The following is a 24,443-nucleotide window of genomic DNA, read 5'->3' as shown; positions in this document are numbered from 1 at the left end:
GGGTTCACCCAAAAGGGTTCAGCCAAGCCCAGGAAAACCCATCACCTCCAGCATGGCTGCCAGATCCAGGGGAGGCATTGTATGAATGGTTGTTTTTAAAATTATTCTTTCTTTATGCTTCCACTGCCCCCTTACTTTTATTCAACGCCCTCCCCCAATTGCACCTGAGGCTACTACTGCCCCACTGGATCGTCCCAGGACCCACCAGGGGGTGGTATTGCCCACTTTGGGAAACACTGGTTTAGAGAAAAGATTGGCGTAAGAGCTTGATGTAGAGTAACATTAGACCTATCCCTGCCCATTAGGTAAAGGTAAAGGGACCCCTGGCCATTAGGTCCAGTCATGGCCGACTTTGGGGTTGCGGCGCTCATCTCGCTTTATTGGTCGAGGGAGCCGGCGTACAGCTTCTGGGTCATGTGGCCAGCATGACTAAGCCGCTTCTGGCGAACCAGAGCAGCTCACAGAAACGCCATTAACCTTCCCGCTGGAGCGGTACCTATTTATCTATTTGCACTGGCGTGCTTTCGAATTGCTAGGTTGGCAGGAGCAGGGACCGAGCAACGGGAGCTCACCCCGTCGCGGGGATTCGAACCACTGACCTTCTGATCGGCAAGTCCTAGGCTCTGTGGTTTAACCCACAGCACAGGACCCTAAATTTTGACACTGGAAGAGACAAGAGAGGGAGACAGGATAAGAAGGGAAGATGATGGATGGATGAAAGGAAGAGTAGCTGCATGGATTCAGGCTAAAATTTGGTTGGGATCCTCGCATGACAATGGACTCGTGTGGTGTTTTGAAGGTGGAAGAAAAGGACCCACCAAACAAAATTAGACATCTGTTGCACTTAGCTCATCTTTTGTTATACTAACTCCAGTGCACAGGCTGGTGCTTTCGGGGTAGCAACAGATCTAAGGAAGCTACACAGGGTCAGGAAGAGACCCCTGGCTGGTGGGAACTCATCTCTAAGACCCCAGATCTAGGTTGTGACTCTTCCCTACTGAGGGTGTGTTTGGGTTATGTCTGGGTTTGGTACATTCAGCATCCGTTTCCCCCTTCTTCTTCTTTCTTTCCAGTGGAAGACAGTTTGCAATGTCTTGCTCCTTGCGTCAGAACCCACCATCTCGGTGAGAGCAATGGGAGTTCGTTTTGGACAAAGCATGGCTATTCTTTTTTGTGTTTATGTCTCCCAACACTCATCTATTGAAAATCTTGTTTAGTTTGTGTTATGCCCTTCCTCCCAGGAGTCTGGGGAAGTATAAACAGTCTTCTGAGCAGCTTCCCATTCAGGTGATGGCCAAGAGCAAGCCTGCTCTGACCCAGAAATAAATAATTGCTCTTGCTTTACGTTACATGATTCATCTGGCTAAATCAACATCCCCCCCCCACAAAGGGGCTCCAAGTAGTCCAGTGCATCATGGGAAGAGGGTGGGCTGAGAGGAAAGCAAAGATGATTATTTCCCCTATGAAGAACGGTTGCTGCGTTTGGGATGTTTTAGTTTACAGACAAGGTGAGTTAGAAGCAACACGGTAGTAGTGGCAGACCCCTGACATTCACCCCATTTGTTGGGTGCTGGTGCCCAGTCTGCGCATTATGCACTGCTAAACGCCACCCCAATCCCTGAGCAGTGAGAGAGTTCATGAGTTCCAGGTGCTTACCAGGAGTTTGGTTTCCATGGAATAAAGGTCAGCGGAGATGGTGGATATGTGGATTTATTTGCACATATATACAACCTGGGGACATGGGTGGCGCTGTGGGTTAAACCACAGAGCCTAGGACTTGCCAATCAGAAGGTCAGCGGTTCGAATCCCCGCGACGGGGTGAGCTCCCATTGCTCAGTCCCAGCTCCTGCCAACCTAGGTAGTTCGAACGCACGGCAAAGTGCAAGTAGATAAATAGGTACCGTTCCAGCGGGAAGGTAAACGGTGTTTCCATGCACTGCTGTGGTTTGCCAGAAGCGGCTTAGTCATGCTGGCCACATGACCTGCACTCCGGCTCCCTCAGCCAATAAAGCGAGATGAGCACCGCAACCCCAGAGTTGGCCACGACTGGACCTAATGGTCAGGGGTCCCTTCAACTTTTTATATACAACCTGAGCCTAAGATGGAGGGGCTCACAGCAAGAAAGTATTTGTGGGGGCCGGCCCCCCCGAAGTTGATGAGCATTCCCATTCAAATGGTCTGTGTGCACTGCGACATGTGATCGATTATGCGAGGTGGGGCTTACCTGGGCCCCCACAATATTTTATTCAAGTTGGTGCCTGTCAGGATGCTGTCAGCAGCTCCCGGCTGGTTGCCCAGGAAAGTATAAAGACAAGGAAAAGTTTTTACTGTCCTTCTTTAATTTCAGTCTTTACACAGAGAGGCTATAGAACCCAGCCTTTTGGATAATGGCGTTGTGCGAGTGAATCTCTCCCACTTTCTCATTCATCAATCTCATCGTCACTCCTACAGGTGCTGCTACATGCCCTCTGTTTTTGAGCTCTCCTACTTTCAGGGCTCGCTGGGTTCTGGGAGGGGGGGTCCTGAAATGCTTTCTAATGACACTGTGTCCGTCAGCTGTCACCCCCCCAGTGCTTCCTCCTCCTCCTCTTCCATGATTTCCCAACTTCCCCCCTCATCTGCCTCTGAGCTGTGACCTCCCTCAACCCCCTGTTGTAAATCTAATCTGTCTTCCTCTTCCTCGTCCCCGGAAGGGTCAAGCTTGGAAGGCAGACTTCACCATTCCTCTTCTGCCCAGTCCCTGCCATCACCCCTGGCACAAAGCAAGCATGCCTCTGTCTCTGCAGCTACCAGCCTGCTTCTAGCTCAGCTCACAACAACCCCCTATCTCGCTATTTTCCTTCTGCCCACCCAACTTCTTTGGTTATGCTAATCCTGGTCCTTGTTTATGGAGAAAGCTAGAGAGTCCCAGAAAGACATCTACTTCTGCTTCATTGACTATGCAAAAGCCTTTGAGTGTGTCGACCACAGCAAACTATGGCAAGTTCTTAAAGAAATGGGAGTGCCTGATCACCTCATCTGTCTCCTGAGAAATCTCTATGTGGGACAAGAAGCTACAGTTAGAACTGGATATGGAACAACTGATTGGTTCAAAATTGGGAAAGGAGTACGACAAGGCTGTATATTGTCTCCCTGCTTATTTAACTTATATGCAGAATTCACCATGCGAAAGGCTGGGCTGGATGAATCCCAAGCCAGAATTAAGATTGCCGGAAGAAATATCAACAACCTCAGATATGCAGATGACACAACCTTGATGGCAGTAAGTGAGGAGGAATTAAAGAACCTTTTAATGAGGGTGAAAGAGGAGAGCGCAAAATATGGTCTGAAGCTCAACATCAATAAAACGAAGGCCATGGCAACTGGTCCCATCACCTCCTGACAAATAAAAGGGGAAGAAATGGAGGCAGTGAGAGATTTTACTTTCTTGAGCTCCATGATCACTGCAGATGGTGACAGCAGTCACGAAATTAAAAGATGCCTGTTTTTTGGGAGGAAAGCAATGACAAACCTAGACAGCATCTTAAAAAGCAGAGACATCACCTTGCCAACAATGGTCCGTATAGTTAAAGCTATGGTTTTCCCAGTAGTGATGTATGGAAGTGAGAGCTGGACCATAAAGAAGGCTTATCGCTGAAGAATTGATGCTTTTGAATTCTGGTGCTGGAGGAGACTCTTGAGAGTCCCATGGACTGCAAGAAGATCAAACCTATCCATTCTGAAGGAAATCAGCCCTGGAAGGACAGATCCTGAAGCTGAGGCTCCAATACTTTGGCCACCTCATGAGAAGAGAAGGCTCCCTGGAAAAGACCCTGATGTTGGGAAAGATGGAGGGCACAAGGAGAAGGGGACGACAGAGGACGAGATGGTTGGACAGTGTTCTCGAAGCCACCAGCATGAGTTTGACCAAACTGTGGGAGGCAGTGGAAGACAGGAGTGCCTGGCGTGCTCTGGTCCATGGGGTCACAAAGAGTTGGTCACGACTAAACGACTAAACAACAACAATCCTGGTGCTTAACTAGCCAGCCACAATCGTTGCCTAGACAAAGGGACTGGTTGGGCAAGCTTGCTCTCCTATCTTCTAACCTGCCCTCCCCCCACCAATACAGGAACCCAAGAATCAGACAGGGCTCAAAGCATTGTGCAGAACGATCCTTCTCCCAACAAAACATGGTGCCCATCATAAAGTCAGGGGTTTTGCTGGCAAACGGATAAAATGCACCAAGAACTTTTACCCGTTGCACCATAACGAGGTCCGAATTCTGCGCTGCATCCATCTCACTTTAAACCTGCGTCAATAACAGCCGGAGGAAGGCAGGCAGATTGACAGCTCAGCAGGTTTCCTGTCTAATGAAGCTATCTGGAAGTTTGCCTGGAAGTCGGTAGAGAACTAGTCCACTCTCCTTCCATGCAAAAATAATAACTGTGATGGATTAGGCTTGATCTCTCTGTTCATCTACCTGTGGCATGAGCTACCAGGTGCTGATTTCTTTTTGTCTGACTAATCTCATTTATCATTTAACACCACTCCTCCCCTCCCGGGTGTAATTTATTATTAAAAGTCCATTTCACTTGTTTCCTGAGGGGCCCCCACTGTAGAATGATATGGTATTGCTGGATCCCACCCATGCAGTTTTGGAGGCTCTTGGTGAGACGCGAAAGCATCTGGCAAAGCAATGTAACAGAGCAGCTGGGAGGACGGATTGATCATTTTCATATCTGCCACTACCTCTGGCCTGTCAGGAAATCCAGTTGCTATCGACAGCTCCGCGGCTATTTATTAAGTCAAGGGCCAAGGCAAGCAGGTCCTGATAAAGATGCACAAAAGTCCCCGGCAGACAGTTAATGAACAGCCTTTTCCCTTGGGGGACGATTCTTCCAAACCCTTATCTGCCGGTGGTTGACAAGCTGGTAATAGGAATTCAATGTACAACAAATCTGTCCTTTAAGCAGCGAGGGGAGGCGAAGTCAGGAAGATAAATAGAACAAGAGCGCTCTGACAACCTCTCTTGTACAAGGTGGGAGCCGAATATGGCCTGGTGAAAACACGGAGGACGGCGCTGATTGACAGGGTTAGATTTATATTCCCATATCTTTGCAGAACGCCGCTTAAGCTGCGTTTCAAAGAGCCGCTTCATCACTCTGGCAAGCTGTTGCTTACATGGGCCTCTCTGAAGTGGAAAGCGTTTATTATTTCAATCCCTCGATTTCTGCAGCATGGGCCTTGGCTTCCGCAACCCCTGACAGCCCAGGAAAGGAGAGTGTTTCCTTTCTGCTTGTGCATGAGGATGGAAGAAAGTCACGACGAGTGTGTGCAGACCTCTCCCTGCTTCCAAACCGACCCGGCAGGAAGGGGACGAGGGATGAAAATTCCAAGTTGAAACAAAATCCCCCTTTCTGACTGTGTTAGAACATGTGCTTCGCATGCAGAAAGTCATAGGTTCGATTCCTGGCAGCTCCAGTTAAAAAGATCTGCGTCAGGACCTCTGGGAAAGTACCCAAAGAGGACCCAGAACTTGGAAAGCTCATGTAAAAAAAAGGCTCTATTTATTTATTTCATAAAATTGACACACCAATTGATTGTGAACAAAAAACATCATAGAATCATAAAATTGGAAGGGACCCTGAGAACAGGGACATTCTATTCTGTATCAGGAAGCTTCTCCCGCGTTTGATCTCTCTGCACAAATAGACATCATATACACATCTACTTGTTGTCGTTTAGTCGTTTAGTTGTGTCCGACTCTTCGTGACCCCATGGACCAGAGCACGCCAGGCACTCCTGTCTTCCACTGCCTCCCGCAGTTTGGTCAAACTCATGCTGGTAGCTTCGAGAACACTATCCAGCCATCTCGTCCTCTGTCATCCCCTTCTCCTTGTGCCCTCCATCTTTCCCAGCATCAGTGTCTTCTCCAGGGAGTCTTCTCTTCTCATGAGGTGGCCAAAGTATTGGAGCCTCAGCTTCAGGATCTGTTCTTCCAGTGGGCACTCAGGGCTGATTTCCTTCAGAATGGATAGGTTTGATCTTCTTGCAGTCCATGGGACTCTCAAGAGTCTCCTCCAGCACCATAATTCAAAAGCATCAATTCTTCGGCAATCAGTCTTCTTTATGGTCCAGCTCTCACATCTACATCTACACCTTGAGCCAATTACAACCTCTCAGCTGAACCTACCTCACAGGGTTGTTGTAAAGAAAAAATGCAAGGGTAGGGAGCGTGTACAACACCTTCCACAGATAAATGGAATGAAACAATATTTTAGCTGTAAGCTGCCTTGTGTCCCTGCCAGGGAAAAATGCGGGTAATAATAATAACCAGTGTTTTTTTTTCCTAAAAAAAATGTTTAGGGGTACTGTCATTATCACAAGAAAACCACCATTTTATAGTTCGAATTGGGGAAAATAAATACAGTAAATGGACAAAAGTACAAAGATTCACAAAATATATAGCGGTATGCATACCCCTGCGTCCCCCCAGGAAAGAAACACTGATAATAATAAGAATAATAATTAACAATGGAAACTTTGAGAATAATCAGGAACATACCAGAGAGCAAATCCTAATGAACTCAGTGTGATTTAGTTCTGTGTAAAAATGCTTTGCATTGCCGTGTAAGCTACAAAGTCTTTACCCAGTTACCTGGGAGTAAGCTCCATGGAATAAAGTGGGACTTACTTTTGAGTAGACAGTGTAAGGTTTCATTGGAATAAACACGCCATGTGTTTCTTAAGAAATGGTTGGCTGCTGAAGCATTGCAGTTAAAGAATTAAAAGTGGATTGATGACCTTTCCCCTTCAAAATCATAGGAAGTTGCCTGCCAGTTTCACCATTACCTTCATTTGGCACAACAATTTTATTTTCAGTATCAACAGGACTCTGGTTTTGCACCTACAGACCCACACAGCTCTTTTAATTGCTCTCCGAGATGTGGAGGGTGGGAGAAAAAAGGAAAACCGGGATATTCCGGGATCAAATCAGAAACTGGGGTGGCTTCTGTGATTCTGGGACTGTTCCTGGAAAATAGGGACACGTATAATAAATAATAATAATAAATTTTTATTTATACCCCGCCCTTCCCGGTTCAAAAACTGGACTCAGGGCGGCTAACAACAAATTTAAAACACTTTAAAACACTTAATTATAAAAGCAGCATAAAATACAGTATAAAAACATGAATAACAATAAAAATCAAAAATCAATTAGATAATCACCAGGGCTAGCTGGCTGAATTTATCCTACTTGGGCCAGCGAGGAGGCCAGGGGAGAATTAGCTGTGGGGTCTCAGAGCGGGTGATCTTCATAAAAGGGGAGTGGGAGGGAAGAGAAGGGAAATAAAAGATCAGGCTGAATTCAAATTAAAGGCCAGGCGGAATAGCTCTTACAGGCCCAACGGAAGGAGGTTAAATCCTGAAGGGCCCTGGTCTCATGGGACAGAGCATTCCACCAGGTCGGAGCCATCACTGAAAAGGCCCTGGCCCTGGTGAAGGATAGTATGACTTCCTTAGGGCCCGGGACCTCTAAACTATGGTTATTCATGGACCTTAAGGTCATCTGTGGGGCAGACCAGGAGAGGCAGTCCTGTAGATACGAGGGCCCTAAGCCACAAGGGGCTTTAAAGGTCAAGACCAGCACCTTGAACCTGACCCTATACTCCACCGGGAGCCAGTGCAACTGGTAAAGCACTGGGTGAATATGCTCCCATTGCAGGGACCCCATATGCTAATCCAACCCTCTCAGGGCCGTCTTAAGCATATCTAGCGCTGTGGTGCAAAGCTCCTTCTGCCCCCCCATGTTTCTCAGAGTTGCTGACCTTTTTTTAGGGAGGGCGGCGCTGCCAGTGGGGCTGGAGGAGGTGGGCAGCGGCTGGAGGGCTGGAGGCAGAGGTGGCTCCCGGCTCAGCTGGCTGCTTCGTGCCACGATGGCCATGGCAAATGGACACTCCGGGCACAGCGCTGCTTTGGCGCAGCATGGCAGAGGCGGGCGAGGGCGGCAAGCTGATGCCAGGAGGTGCCGCGTACAGCCTCCGCCTCTTCCCTGGCGCCCTCCAGAACTTGGCGCCCTGGCGACCCGTGCCACTAGCCTCTATGGGAAAGACGTCCCTAGAATCATAGAATCATAGAATCATAGAGCTGGAAGAGACCACAAGGGCCATCGAGTCCAACCCCCTGCCAAGCGGGAGACACCATCAGAGCACTCCTGACATATGGTTGTCAAGCCTCTGCTTAAAGACCTCCAAAGAAGGAGACTCCACCACACTCCTTGGCAGCAAATTCCACTGTCGAACAGCTCTTACTGTCAGGAAGTTCTTCCTAATGTTTAGGTGGAATCTTCTTTCTTGTAGTTTGGATCCATTGCTCCGTGTCCGCTTCTCTGGAGCAGCAGAAAACAACCTTTCTCCCTCCTCTATGTGACATCCTTTTATATATTTGAACATGGCTATCGTATCACCCCTTAACCTCCTCTTCTCCAGGCTAAACATGCCCAGCTCCCTTAGCCGTTCCTCATAAGGCATCGTTTCCAGGCCTTTGACCATTTGGGTTGCCCTCCTCTGGACACGTTCCAGTTTGTCAGTGTCCTTCTTGAACTGTGGTGCCCAGAACTGGACACAGTACTCCAGGTGAGGTCTGACCAGAGCAGAATACAGTGGCACTATTACTTCCCTTGATCTAGATGCTATACTCCTATTGATGCAGCCCAGAATTGCATTGGCTTTTTTAGCTGCCGCGTCACACTGTTGGCTCATGTCAAGTTTGTGGTCAACCAAGACTCCTAGATCCTTTTCACATGTACTGCTCTCAAGCCAGGTGTCCCCCATCTTGTATTTGTGCCTCTCATTTTTTTTGCCCAAGTGCAATACTTTACATTTCTCCCTGTTAAAATTCATCTTGTTTGTTTTTGCCCAGTTCTCCAATCTGTCAAGGTCGTTTTGAAGTGTGATCCTGTCCTCTGGGGTGTTAGCCACCCCTCCCAGTTTGGTGTCATCTGCAAATTTGAGGGTCCCTGAACCCTCTATCCCCATAACGGGCAGATGGCAGCAACAGGGTAAGCTGAATACATGATGACAGAGGCAGGACCACTGAGGCCAGACTGCTGGCACAGGTTTGCAGCCACACAGCCCTCAAGAGGGCAAACATAGTGGCCACAGTGATACCCTCCTATAGGTCTTTCCTGTTTTCTTTATAACCTTTTACTGCTGCTGAATTTTATTGAGCCACTCGCTGATTGCACTAATTCTCCCTGCCAAAGTTTCATTCTACATTTCTGATGCGTTTAGTTATTCCTTCACATTTCCCATATTGCGTTCATTTATTTTTCTTAGCCCCGCAAGCCGCCCGGGGGGATATGCATCGATGGGCCGCCCCTGAAACCAAGCAATAAAAATAAATTGGTGTCCAAGGCCTGATGTCCTTGCCATCTGGCAATGAGGTCATTGTCTTAGAGCTAAGACTCCGGGCCTCTCTTAAAAGGTCCTAATGCAGCAGCTGAGTCCATGTTGGAGTCCCTAGTACCTTTTTCAAATGAGCCAGTTTTCTTTCCTTCCCCAAATTCGTCGCAAATCACGGTGCGGGCCGTTTGCCCATCTCTAATTTCAGCTCCCTCAAACAGGAGAGTAGAATGGCAACGAGCAACTTAATTTCTTGGCTTGCTTTGTAAGTAGGATTGCCAAACTATTCCTTACTTTTAAGAAGCATCAATCATGCTAAAGCTTTCTCCGTTATTCCGGAGCAGGACAGCTCCACCGAGCCTAATAGGTGCCCTTCTTTCCAGACTTCTCTCCAGGGTGTCCTTGACTTTTGAAAGCTTCTTTTGCACCGAACACTTTCATGCTTTGCCTTCGCATAAAGGAGGCTGGACTAGCATTTGGAGACAGAGAGGCTGTGTAGAACAGCTTACCCTCAGCCTGGTGCCCCGCAATATGTTGCGTGACAATTCCCACCAGTCCCGGCCAGCATGGTCAATGGTCAGGGATGGTAGGAGAAGCTTTCTGGTGCCCCTGTTTTCATCGGAGAAATGTTGGAGAGGACTCCTGCCAACCTAGCAGTTCGAAAGCACAAAGTGCAAGTAGATAACTAGGTACCGCTCCGGCGGGAAGGTAAACAGCGTTTCTGTGTGCTGCTCTGGTTCGCCAGAAGCAGCTTAGTCATGCTGGCCACATGACCCGGAAGCTGTACACTGGCTCCCTCGGCCAATAAAGCGAGATGAGCGCCGCAACCCCAGAGTCGGTCACGACTGGACCTAATGGTCAGGGGCCCTATGCATGTAGGAATTTAGAACACGGCATGATCAGGGTTCTGAATTGAGTGGGCGCCTTCAGTGTAGACCCAGCTCAAAGCTCCCCGAATTTCTTTCCCCTTGTACCTGGGCACTGAAAAGGTACCTAACGGTATCGCTAATGCAGAGTCACCAATAAATTAAATTGAGAAATGAATACACAGAAAGGTAAGGTGATGTCAGGCTGCGGGGAATCAGTTTCCTCCCCCATGGCAGTAAATAAGAAAATCAAACAAAAGGAACGTCTTACCAGTTAGATTCTTTAATAATCACAGTGAGAGACAAAAGAACATGTCTCCCTAGGAAATGGCGGTGCTCCCAGCAAAGGCTTACACCCCTCCGTCCCTATTAATCTTCGTCACTCCTACGTCTTGTAATCTGAGCTTGTACCCTCTGCACTTTCTGTTCTGAGACTTTCTGAGCTCTTCTCGACTTTGAGGAGGGCGGTGAAGAAATGCTGTCCAACAACTGTGAATCTGTTAACCCTCTCTCTTCCAGTTTTTCTTCTCCTAGCTGTTCCCCATCCAGTATTTCCCAGCTTCTGCCTTCTGAACTATGCCCCTCTGCAAACCACTTTTCCAAATCTATACTGTCGTCCTGCTTATGGGAAGATTCAGGAGCAGGGGGAGGCTCCTACCATTCCTCCTCAGTGCAGCGCTCCTCAGCACAGTCCCTGTCAGGTGAGGAGAGTTGTGGCTTTGTGTTAGAGCGGGCACGTAGATCACTGGACGTCTGTGGTAGATCACTGGCTCCCCCCAAAGAAGCTCAACAACTTTGACTTGAACTGCTAGTTTTTAGCTCTGTGAGCAGATTGCAGTCCCTTGGGAGTTGGCCATCCAGGTTCAATTGCTGGCACTTTTGCTTTGTATTGGGCTGGGAAAAGCTCCTGCCTAAAACCCTGCAGAAATGCTGTCAGTCAGTGTGGACAGTACTGAGCTAGAAGGACCAGTGGTCTGATTTGTAGGGATGGAAAGATATTTCAGTTTCGGTTTCTAATTTTTCTGATCTTCAGTTCAGTTCTCCCCACTAGTTCACAGGTTTTTGGTTGTTTTTTTAAGTCCCCATGAAAATTCATCAGCATTTCTGTGTGAATTTCTCTTAAGATACACATTTTAATATGCAGTTTTGCCTAATGGAGTGAATTTTTAATCTTACTTTCATCAAACACTTTAGTTGATGCATTTTTTACATACATTACATGACTGGAGCAAAGCAAAATTCAGAGAAGTGTGAATTTTGAAAGATAGCTGTGTTTTGGTTCTCATTTTGCTTTGGAAAGGGCAAATTACATATTTTTGCCTTTAAATGTGAGCTGAATCAATTCCCCACCCCACTGAAAGGCAGGTTTCTACATGTCTATGCAGACTATCTACCAGTTAAATCTTGTTTTAACTTTAAATTTATTAACACCGTACACTGCTCTTCATCATTTTAGTATATCATTTCTTCATGGTTTTTAATTGTACATTCAATATTGAATGTAATGCATTGTATTGTGTTTTATGTATTCTGTTTTCTTCCTACCTTTTCTGCTGGTCATTGACCAAAATAAATATACTATTACCAATTAGAGTTTCATGTAGATTAATCATTAACTTTAAAAAGAATAAACATGTATTTCAAATTAACTTGGATGAATGTCACCTAAAGATTACCCAAAATAATAATAAATAGCAATACAGCCAAACCAATTAGAGCAAAAAATAAACAAGTTGCGCCCTTGCTGCTTAGCCCTGCCGATTAAAAATTGCCGCTGCTCATTAACCTGGTGTCTGTCAATTAGGCTGGTTAAAGTTTGCAGCCATTGCACAATGTGAAAGATGGGAAGACAGCATTTTTAATTATGCCTCCTCCGAAACCCAGGGCCATTTCAGATGAGGTTCCATGACCCCTGCTAAGCTCCTCATTTCACAGTTTAGATTTGTCCGCATCAACGTTAGTGCTCATTGCCACCCATGTCTCTATTAGATGTGAGGATTCAAAATGGCCTTGACAGAGCACAGAGCTTGCGTCGGGAACAGGGAAGTGAGTTTCGACAATGACAAATGCAATGCACAGCATGTATGGAAGGAAATGTGCAGTATGGGAGAGGAGGGGAACACAACCACATAACCATCTTGGATAGATCGGGTGGATGAAGCATCAGATAAAAGGTTATTTAGTTTGGAGAAAAGGTATGCAATGTTAGGAGTTCTGCCTACACTCGAGTAGGACCATGGCAGAGACACATGCCCAACCGGCATGTTCTCTCCCTCCTGGTCAATCGTTTGGGAGCTTCAAAAGCTCTCTTCAGCCCGAACATCACAGCGACTGATGCCAACTGACACTGGCACACTTAGGGATCCACAGAGTTTGCGCCTCATGCGTGACAGACCTCAGCAACTCAGCATTTTGGCTAATCTACTTTATTTACATATAAACACACATGGAGCACTGCAACATGGCTCCCTCTCTCTCTAGCATCAGACAGCAAAGAGAAAAAGAGCAAAGGACAATAGTCCCACTTCACGGAACCTAGTAACACAAACATCCTGTCTCCGTCACTTTCTACTCTGTGGAGTCAAAACATATACCGTCATGTGAAAGACAAAAATCCCATGACTGCAATCATGGAGGAGGAATTCTAACAGACACATCATAGAGGTATATAGAATTATGCATGACCTAGAGCAGGTATCTTCCATCCACAAGTAGCCTGAGATCTACCATCCAATATCAAAAACTGGCAGTGATCTACCACACTCTCGCATTGTCATTCTTCAACTTAAACATATTATATTTGGCTGAGCTTATGATAAAAATAATAACAAATGATAGTCGCTTCCATAAAACCTGAAAAGTTCATCATAAATTGTTATGTACTAAGCTTGGATCCTAGAATGGATTCCGTTCGCATCCCGAGGTACCACTTACTAAACTTCGATTCTAGAGCAATAGGCAGGTAGGATCCTAGAATGCAACAACTGATTGGATTGCAGAAGAAGACCAATCAGCCTCCAGGAGGAAACTAATCAGCCTATTAGGCTGGTAGGATCGTAGAATGCAACAACTGATTGGCCTGCAGGAGAAGACCAATCAGGCTCCAGGAGGGAAGCTGAATCTGCCAATCAGACGGGACTCATTGTGTAAATAATGTGTATAAAAGCCTGAGGTTTTGGGGGAAATTGAATCACTGTTTTACAAGCTGCAATAAAGAGCATGAAATCACTGCAGGACTCCAAGTATATTTCATAAATCAATATATTTTTAAAGATACATACTTTGTATACTTGTAATAATGTAAGAACATTGAGGACAGGGTCCTACGTAATCAGAACATGATGCACGGATTGTTCACAAAAGCTCATGCCATAATAAATGTACTAAGTCTTTCAAGTACCCCAAGACTCTTGCTGTTTTTCAAATGAGTCAAGGGCACATGTCAACCACAGTGGTTTCCCCCCATAGTTCAAAACAGAAATTGGGTAAACTGAACTGCAGAGTTCCTTAACCCTTCCTTAACGTTAAAAACCATGAGTGTAGATACATCCCAAGCCTTATGAGGAATAGTTGAGGGAGTTACTGAAGACCTCTGAAGGAGGAAGGACAAATCATCTGGTAGGGGTAACATAAGTGCCCACCACTCAAATACATCCCCTGAGTCCATGAGCCGGGTACAAAAGAGGGGTATACAAAGCAACGGTGCCTCTGCTTTTGTTAAGAGACCTGTTTGAAGGATCTGAGCCTCAGTGAACCCCCTCCTTTCCTCATTTTTCAGCCTGCGATGGGAAATAGTGAATGAAATCAATAACAGTAAAGTATTTCCTGTAAATATACCCTCATGCTCAGGTTAAAAGAAAGGGTTGGCCTTTGGTTTTTAATATCCGGTCATTGTGAGCTTTGGGGATTTAAATCAATGGCTGGAGATGGTTTTTCCTGCCTGATGTTACAAACGCATCTTTGCTCATTCTCTGTTCCATGTTGAAAATGCGGGCCAGCTACAGGCCTCCCTTCTCAATGCACACGATGAATATTTGTTTTGTACTTGATACTCTGCTGTTTGAAATAAGGATTGTGGCAAATGCATTATTATTATTATTATTATTATTATTATTATTATTATTATTATTATTTTATCTGCTCTGAATGGAGAATTCCTGACTGGGAAATAATGGACAATTGCATGATCACAGAAGAAAGCAGGAAGTTTAATACAATTATGAACTGGTTGCAGCACATATTCTTTTCATAGCATGATCAGAATAGATGATGATGATAATTATTACTTCTACCCTGCCCATCTGACTGGGTGGCCCCAGCTACTCTGGACAGCCCTGCCATGTGGATAGGAACCAGGAGGAGGGGGAATTTCAGTGGGTCTACTCTGAGTAAAACTTAACCGAACACCATCCCATATATTCTTTAAATGTGAATTGGATCAAATTCCCCCTCCATCTTTATGACCAAGTAAATGGGGTTAAGGTCCCCGTCAACGGCCCATTTGGAGTGCCTTGCTCTCTCCCAGTTTTGAGCTGAGATCTTGCCCTGAAAACATCCTCTTTCTGGTCCACGATCTTGCACGGGTCACATGACTCGTGACCGTGTATTCGCACGGTATCTCTGAAAGCTCAGTGCAGTAGGTGTTTGGAAATCCCTGTTTCTGCAGCCCTGTGCTACACCTCTGGGGTTGTGGGCTTGACAGGCCTGAGATAGATGGACAGGCAGATTATTTGGTCTAGCTTTTCATGTTCAGATCTGTATGGGGTGATCTGTCTGCCTGCCTTCCTGCTGCTGGCAAAGGCCCAGTTGGCTTTGTTAGCAGGGAAACCTGCTGAGCCTTAAGTCTGTCCACCCGTCTCCAGTCCTATTGATAGAGCTTTAAAGTGAGATGGATCGGTCCCCGTTAAGAAGCAGTAGTTGTGGCTGCATGTATTCCAATTGCATATTCTTGGCCATGAAGAGCAAAACAAATAAAACAAAATTAGAATGCATCAGCACAGCTTCCAATAGCCATTAGGGCCTGGGTGGAGAAGAAGTGGTTCTGCAGAGTTAAGAACAAAAGTATAGCCTACTGGATCATAGAATCGTAGAGTTGGAAGGGAACCCGAGGGTCATCTAGTCCAGCCCCCTGCAACGCAGGAATTTCAAGTAAAGCATCCATGACAGATGGCCGTCCAACCTTTGCATAAAAACCTCCAGTGAAGGAGAGGCCACCACTTCTTGTGGGAATCTGTTCTATTGCTGAACACCTCGTACTGTCAGAATGTTCTTCCTAATGTTTAGTCGAAATCTCCTTTCTTGTAACTTGAGACCATTGATTCAGGTCCTGCCCTCCAGAGTAAGAGAAAACAAACTTGTTCCCTCTTCCATGTGACAACCCTTGAGATATTTGAAGATGGTGAGAAGAATCGATGCTTTTGAATTATGGTGCTGGAGGAGACTCTTGAAAGCCCCATGGACTGCAAGAAGATCAAACCTCTCCATTCTGAAGGAAATCAGCCCTGAGTGCTCACTGGAAGGACAGATCCTGAAGCTGAGGCTCCAATACTTTGGCCACCTCATGAGAAGAGAAGACTCCCTGGAAAAGACCCTGATGTTGGGAAAGTTGGAGGGCACAAGGAGAAAGGGATGACAGAGGACGAGATGGTTGGACAGTGTTCTCGAAGCTACCAGCATGAGTTTGACCAAACTGTGGGAGGCAGTGGAAGACAGGAGTGCCTGGCATGCTCTGCTCCATGGGGTCATGAAGAGTCAGACACGACTAAACGATTAAACAACAACATCATATCTCCTCTCAGTCTCTTCGTTTCCAGGCTAAACGTATCTAGTTCCTTCAAGCTCTCCTCATAAGGCTTGGTTTCCAGACCCTTGATCATCTTGGTCTCCCTCCTCTGCACACCTTCCAGCTTGTCCACATCCTTCTTAAATTGTGGTGCCCAAAATTGGACACAGTATTCCAGGTGTGATCTGACCACTGCAGAATAGAGCAGGACTATGACTTCCCTTGATCTAAATCTGCTAATACAGCCTAGAATAACATTGGCGTTTTTGGCTGCTGAGATCAGGCCCCATGGCCCATCTAGTCCAATGATCTCTTCTCACAGTGTCCAGCTAGATGCGTATAGGAAACCGGGGAGCAAAACATGAGCACAAGAACACTCTTGCCTCCTATGGAGCATAGCCATCATGACTAGTAGCCATTGATTCTGACTTCTGATGCTTTCCTTCCCCACATGAAGCTGAGCCTTCTGTAGCTTCTGCAGTTTCACTAGGTGGTGCCAACTTGCTTTTGAGTGTATCTTTGCCCCAATGAGGTCTAGAAACTTTGAAAGAAATTTAAATTGGCCCTCTGGATTTTGTACTATGGATATAGGATTTATAGGGCTGTAGGTGCCAGTGTGGCTATGTACTACCACCAGACCCATAGGGGATAGCAAGTGGGGAGAGTGCTATTGGACTCATGCCCTGGTTGTGGGCTTCCCATGGATTCTGGGCACGATGGACACTGGGCATTACAGTGAGAAAATAGATACCTATTAAACACACATGAAATGGCTGGCTGGCTGGGATTATGAACTTATCTAGCTGGTCAGTGCTGTGTAAGCTTAGTCAGAAGTAAGTTCCACTGTGTTCACTTCCTAGTCAATGTGTTTAGGATAGTGGCCTTATTTTGTTCAGTGCCATCCTTGTCGAATAGAGCCAGTGTGACTTGGTGGTTAGAACATCAGACAAGGACCTGGGACAGCACGGTTGAAATCCCCACTTGGCCATGAAATTCGGTTGGGTCCAGGGGTGCCAACTTGAATAAAATATTGGGAGGGGGGTCAGGTAAGCCCTGCCTCACATAATCGATCACATGACGTAGCAGATGCACACCATTTGAATGGCAATGCCCATCAACTGGTGGTGGGGGGACAGCCACTTCAAATATTTTACGGGGGGGGGGTGAAGGGACCTCAGTCCCTAGGAGTTGGCTCCTATGCTTGGACCAGTCAATGCCTCTTGCCTAACCTGCCTCACAGGAAGCTCCTTGGAGAAAAGGTGAGATAGAAATGCAAACAAACAAACAGACAAATTATTTATCGTTCATACACAGTTATAGTGGATTTAGGATAAAGGCGCTGGGTAGCCCCTATTTCCATTAGTGGGAATGAAAATTTGGAAAGCAAGTAAGGAATTGTCATCTGCTTGGGCTGGCCAAAATAATAGCCGAGATTCCACTGTAGCTGTAACCCCAAGGACCACAATACTTCCACAGCTTCAGGAAACACACCATAAATCTATATTGTCATGTGCTCAGGGGTTTTGTGGTTGTGATGAAGTCTCTGGCAGCAATTGGCTCACGTTTCCTAGAACACATGCAGGTTTCTTGACATGCTCTGGGGTAGAGTTGCCTTGGCGTGCCAAGAATAACTCATTAATTCAATGCACAGACTTATTTGTCCTGGAGGATTAGAGCAGGATTTATTTCCCAATAACTGGATAAGTGAAGCACTTGGGGGAGCGCTCTTTCACGTTCGATGGCAGAGTGGTGAATTTTAAGGTGCGGTGAAGCCGAAGGAGAGTCCATAGCCATGTCCAAGAGGAGTCTGAAAATGCAGTGGCTGTGCTGATCCAACAAACACACACAATCACCACCAGTAAATAGCACAGCTTTACCCAAGCTGCTGCTCTCCCGCTGTTCCAGTTTACAATGCCCATCAGCCCAACCAGCTCATTGCAACAAATATAATGTCTATATCATAGAATCGTAGAATTGTAGAGTTGGAAGGCAGGAAACTCAACTAAAGAATCCCTGGCAGATGACCATCCAACCTCTGTTTAAAAAAACATCACTTGAGAAGACAAGCAAGTTAATGCTAGTATACTGGAAGAAGCAAAGATCACCAGTGTTGAAGCAATGATTCTTCAACATCAACTTCGTTGGACTGGTCATGTTGTTCAGATGCCTGATTATCGTCTTCCAAAGCAACTACTCTATTCTGAACTTAAAAATGGAAAGTGTAATGCTTGTGGTCAACAAAAGAAGTTTAAAGACTCTCTCAAGGGAAATCTAAAAATATATAGTATAAACACCAACAACTGGGAAACACTGGCCTGCGAGTGCTCCAGTTGGAGAACAGCCTTTACCAAAGGTGCCATGGGTTTTGAAGACACTTGAACTCAGGACACAAGGGAGAAATGTGCTAAGACGAAGACATGCTTGGCAAATCCTCACTGGGATCAACTTGTGCCCAGAAACCTATGTCCCCACCGGGGAAGGATGTGTGGATCCAGAATTAGCCTCCACAGTCACTTATGGACTCACTGTTAAGACCTTGTTCATGGAAGACCATCTTACTTGGCTACGAGTGATCCCCAAAGAAGAAAACCACCAGAAAGCTCTTCCTAAAGTTTAGTGGGAATCTACTTTCTTGAATCCATTGATTTGTGTCCTACCCTCTGAAGCAGCAGAAAACAAGCTTGCTCCCTCTTCCATGTGACAGCCCTAGAGATAGTTGAATATGGCTATCATATCTTCTCTCGGTCTCCTCTTCTCCAGTCTCAACATACCCAACTCTGACACCTTCCTCTTTCAGCAGCCACCAGACACAATGGCTATATGCTGCCTCCAGGATCAGATACAACATGGTGGAGTCTTATGGGAGTGGGCTATTGCCTTCATGTCTTGCTTGTTGGCTTCCTAGGGACATCTGGTTGGCCTCTGTGAGAGACACCGTGCTGGACTAGATATGGCCTTTGGTCTGATCCTACAGGGCTATTTGCTATTTGCATACTATTAGGGGTGGGGATATGGTCAATCGGAATAGCTAGTGAGTAGAAAGATAACTGGTTTGCCGTCGCTTGATTCACTACAAAGTAGCTCCACACATTCACAAGTGACCTTTTAAACAAATGACCTCTAAGAGGCATTATTAACGGGAACCTGCTATTGTTCTTTTTCCACATGCTCCGATCCTTAATCATAATGAAATAGAGTTATGACAGTGTGGTGGAAAATATTAATTTATCCTCTCCTCCCATCCCCTCCTTCCACAGCCCTGCCTATCTGTCTCCACAGTCTGTTTCCTTTGTTATCTCTAATGGCAAGAGGAGAACAAGCACACCTCCGCTTCTAAGTATACTCTGTAATGGTGGTCAAAGGGCAGAACTGAATGTCCCTGTTTATTCAGAACTCTGGCAAAGCCAGAAGCTTCTGCAATCGTCTAAAACAGGGATGGCAAACCTTTTTCAGACATTCTCCTTTAGGCCACTTTCTCAGGCGGGGCACAAGCCAATGAACGGTCAGGGCCAGAGGTGATTGTGGGCAGAGCAACTGATATGATGACAAACAAGATGATCAAGGGTCTGGAAACCAAGCCTCACGAGAAACGACCGAGGGAGTTGGATACATTTAGCCTGGAGAAGAGGAGACTGAGAAGTGATACAGCAGCCATCTTCAAATATCTCTAGGGCTGTCACGTGGAAGATGGAGCAAGCGTGTTTTCTGCTACTACAGAGGGTACGACCCAAATCAATGGATCCAAATTACAAGAAAGGAGCTTCTCACTAAACATTAGGAAGAGATTTCTGGTGGCAAGAGCTTGTTTGAGAGTGAAATAGACTCCTTCGGAAGGTGGTGGCCTCTCCTTCCTTGGAGGTTTTAAAGCAGAGATTGGATAGCCATCTGTCATGGATTCTTTAGTTGAGATTCCTTCATTGCAAGGGGTTGGACTGGATGATCCATGCAGTCCCTTCCAACTCTACAATTCTACAATTCCATTGCCTCCACAAATTTGTCTAATCCCCTTTTAAAGCCATCCAAGTTGGGGGCCATTAGTATATCTTGCAGTAATAAATTCCATAGCTCACCTATGTACAGGGATGACTGTTGCCCAATGGCACTGATAGAGCAGAAGATGGGGAGGCCAAGGGTAGGAAGAACTAGAACCAATGTCAGGCAGAGCCAACCTCCTCCCTGCTGATTTTTACAAGGGCTAATCTGAGACTAAGGAGGAGGCAGTTGAGCAACCCTCCAGGCTGGTTGTAAGCCAGGAGGGCAGACTGAGATTAGCAGGCCAATGCTGATCAGCTGATGTGCGGGGACTAAATCCTGCTCACTTGGCTGTGCAACCTTGTTTGGTGCTGGGAACAGGATCACACAAGCCAATGCAGGATGAAGCCTTGTCCTCACGCCCATCAGTGTCAGCTGATGGGCAGGTGGATGTGGTTTGGAGAAAATGGATTTGCAGGTCAAATGAGACCCACCTGCTGGGCCAAGAGTGGCCCGCAGATCAGAGGTTCCCCAGCCCTGTTCTAGAAGATTTAGAAATGGCTCAAATTCTGTATTGAATTCATCAGGCTGGGAGGGAATGAACTGTGCTTTATGCACCTCCAACTCTTGACTACAGGTAGTTCTGCTTTCTTCAGGTTCCTTCAACAATCTTCCCCTAGCTTGGGTGTTGGTGGTACTCTTTTGTTGCCAAACCGATCGGCACCAGGCCATACGAGCTCAGGATTAGAAGGAATGATTTATACCGTATGCACTATATTTAGAAATGCTATGCAGAAGGAAGTTTTCTCCCTGTGAATTTATTCTGACAACTCTGGCATAATTCAATTGATCAGATAAACAACTTCATAAAAAATATTAGCTAATCTGAAAGGTTAGCAAAACTGCTCCAACTGTCCTGCCTTCTGCAGCTGAAGGAGATTTCTTCACTGTCCAATCTTCCAATCTTCTTGCAATCTGTTTGCAAGCCAGTGTTTTAGTGAAACAGCCAGCTCAGCAAACCACCATATGAAAATGTGCATTTTTCACAAGGGTCAAGTCTTTTATTTAACTTCGCGTTCCTCAGGGAGCTGTAGCAGTTGGTATATTGCTGGGGAAGCTGTAATCTTAGTGTTATGTACAGTCATACCTCGGGTTGAATGTGCTTCAGGTTGAGTGTTTTCGGGTTGCAACTCAGAAGTAACGGAGCGTGTTACTTCCTGGTTTCGCCGCTCGCGCATGCGCAAACACTCAAAATGACGTCACGTGCATGCGCGGAAGCGGCAAAACATGACCGCGCATGCGCCATTGTGTCTTACATTCCATTCATGATGCGAACGGGGCTCCGGAACAGATTCCGTTCTCATCCCGAGGTACTACTGTACTAAACTTCAATTCTAGAACAATAGGCAGGTAGGATCCTAGAATGCAACAACTGATTTACTTGCAGGAGAAGACTATCAAGCTCCAGGAGGAAGTTAATCGGCCTATTAGGCTGGTAGGATAGTAGAATGCAACAACTTATTGGCCTGCAGGAAAAGATCCATCAGGCTCCAGGAGGGAAGCAGAATCATTGTGTCAAAAATGTTTATAAAAGCCTGAGGTTTTGGGGGAAATTTAATCACTGTTTTACAAGCTGCAATAAAGAGCATGAAATCACTGCAGGACTCCGAGTATATTTCACTTAGGTTGGAGGCAAACTGATTTCCTTTGCTTGAGCCATCTCTTCTCTTGGCTGCCCTCCCCTTAATTTGAAGCGGTATGCCTTCAGTGTGGTGTAGTGGTTAAGAGCGGTAATCTCGGAATCTGGGGAACCGGGTTCGCGTCTCCGCTCCTCCACATGCAGCTGCTGGGTGACCTTGGGCTAGTCACACTTCTTTGAAGTCTCTCAGCCCCACTCACCTCACAGAGTGTTTGTTGTGGGGGAGGAAGGGAAAGGAGAATGTTAGCCACTTTGAGACTCCTTAAAGGGAGTGAAAGGCGGGATATCAAATCCAAACTCTTCTTCTTCTTCTTCAGAAAGCATTGCCTCTGAATTGTTGTGTAGACGTCAAAGACACAGGCACTTTTCCTGTTGCGAGTTAAGCAACAACACTGGCAATAAGTTACCTAAACAAGTTAGGGGCAATAGATGGAAAGGCAACCTGTTCTGTTGAAATATACTCGGAGTCGAGAGTGGATTTCATGCTCTTTATTCAGCTCATAGTGGTGAGGAGGAATGGAAGTTCCCCCACAATATCTGCTTTATATACATTAATTACACAATGGGCTGCACGTGATTGGATAATTACGGGATTCTCCTGTAGGGCAATCAGGTTGCGGATTCACTTCCACCTGGAGCTGGATTGGGTGGCTCCTGCGGACCAATCATACTGCTGCATTGTTCTAGGACCAATCAGATTGCTGCATTCTGAATCCTATTGTTCTAGGACCAATCAGACTGCTGCATTTTGGATCCTATTCAACTCAGTACATAACTTCTGTCCTCCGTGGTTCCTTCTTGACTTGTTCTCATGCGGAGTGTGTTTCCTCAGGCTTTCCTTCCTTCCTGCTTCCTCTCCAGTTCGTGGTAGCTTTCTTTGGTCAACCTCGTGACTCCACATGTAAGCTTGTCCTCAGCATGGCTTTGTTTGCCAGCTAAAATCCATGAACTCCTGGATCCAACAATGTGACTTGGCCATAGCACTCGCCGCTCTAGTAATTTCCAGATTAGATTACTGCAGAATGCTCTACATGGGGCTCCCGTTGAAGATGATTTGGAAACCTCACCCGGTCCAAAACGCAGCAGCCAATTTACTGGCTGGAGTTGTGTTTGGAATTGATATAAGCCCTGTTCTAAAGCAGTGGCACTGGTTGCCAGTTCATTTCCAGGTGAATTTGAATATGTTCATACTAATCTTATGAGGAAAAAACAGCTCCTTTTCCCTTATGGGGTACCCAAGAGCCTGTATAGAGTCCTTAAGCAGGTTCCCTATCGGAAGGAGAAAATAACAGAGGCCAACCAGAGTACAGTGGTACCTCGGGTTAAGAACTTAATTCATTCTGGAGGTCCATTCTTGACGTGAAACTGTTACTGAAGCCAAGTTACAGGGAACCAGGCAGAGGGCCTTCTCGGTAGTGGCACCCGCCCTGTGGAACGCCCTCCCATCAGATGTCAAAGAGAAAAATAACTACCAAACTTTTAGAAGACATGTGAAGGCAGCCCTGTTTAGGGAAGCTTTTAATGTTTAATAGGTTACTGTATTTTAGTGTTTTGTTGGAAGCTGCCCAGAGTGGCTGGGAAAACCCAGCCAGATGGGCGGGGTATTAATAATAATAATAATAATAATAATAATAATAATAATAATAATAATTTTCTTAACCTGAGGTACCACGTTAGCTAATGGGGCCTCCCGCTGCTGCTGCACCGCCGGAGCACAATTTCTGTTCTCATCCTGAAGCAAAGTTCTTAACCCGAGGTACTATTTTTGGGTTAGTGGAGTCTGTAACCTGAAGCATCTGTAACACGAGGTACCACTGTATACTGAGAAGCAAAGCAGCTAGTAAACATGATCTTTATTAAACTGTTGCAAAAGGGCCCTCACCACACGCAGGAGGGAAGAGGGACCCAGAACAATGGTGTGCAAGCCCTTATATAGACTTCTGAAATTGCCTGCCCTCTACCTCAAGACCACCACCCCCAAAACATCATACATACATCACTGAAGGAGGCGATCTCAAACAGAAATCCTGTTTGTCAGGATACCTGATAATGGTCACTGATTGCTTTACCTGGGCAGCCTTGACATTCCTTTTCAGATGCTCAATATTTAGTTCTTGAATCCAGGTCACAGGCTCACCCTATTCATACACAAGTACTCCCTTAAGACAGGATTTGTGAGCAAAGAGACAATGAGAAGGATTTCCCCATTTGCCTCCCTTACTGCAGCAGAATATTTGAGGTCACTGAAAGAGTCAAAATGGCTTCAGGATTGCTCTCCTGTACTATTTCAGACGCGTGGTTTCCTATGTATGTGTTTGCCTTGTACATTTATGAACAATTTATATATATAGAATGCCTATCACACTAGTGTTTAAATCCCTACATGATTTAGGTCCCAAATATCTGAATGAGAGCCTCCTTTCTTAAAGAACCTCTCTAGTGTTCAGATTTGCAGAACTCTTCGCATGCCTGTGACCCAGGAGCTCCTAAATAATTCTTGCAAATGCAATTTGCATCGACTTTTAAAAATACTGAGTTTTAAATTCTTGTAACTCGCCCTGGGATATGCTGATGAAGGGCACGTAATTCTTCTTCTTCATCATCATCATCATCATCATCATCATCATCATCAGGAGGATCATAGAAGCCAGCTTCTAGGGACTGTGGGGGCTTCGGCCCCCACAATAAAATATTTGAGGGAGCTGGCCCCCCACAAATGGGCATTCCCATTCAAATGGTG

General features: G+C 46.0%; 1 protein-coding gene across 1 annotated transcript in view; it reads right to left on the bottom strand.

Annotated features, from left to right (window-relative positions):
• The window catches only part of RHOJ (ras homolog family member J), a 59,418-nt gene that overhangs the window by 8,512 nt on the left and 26,463 nt on the right, over nucleotides 1–24,443 (bottom strand). The window lies entirely within an intron of this gene.

Source organism: Podarcis raffonei, chromosome 1, assembly GCF_027172205.1.
Source record: "Podarcis raffonei isolate rPodRaf1 chromosome 1, rPodRaf1.pri, whole genome shotgun sequence".
In the NCBI taxonomy this organism is placed as follows: domain Eukaryota; kingdom Metazoa; phylum Chordata; class Lepidosauria; order Squamata; family Lacertidae; genus Podarcis; species Podarcis raffonei.
Note: the sequence above shows the minus strand (reverse complement) of the source record. Positions and strands in the feature narration are given on the sequence as shown.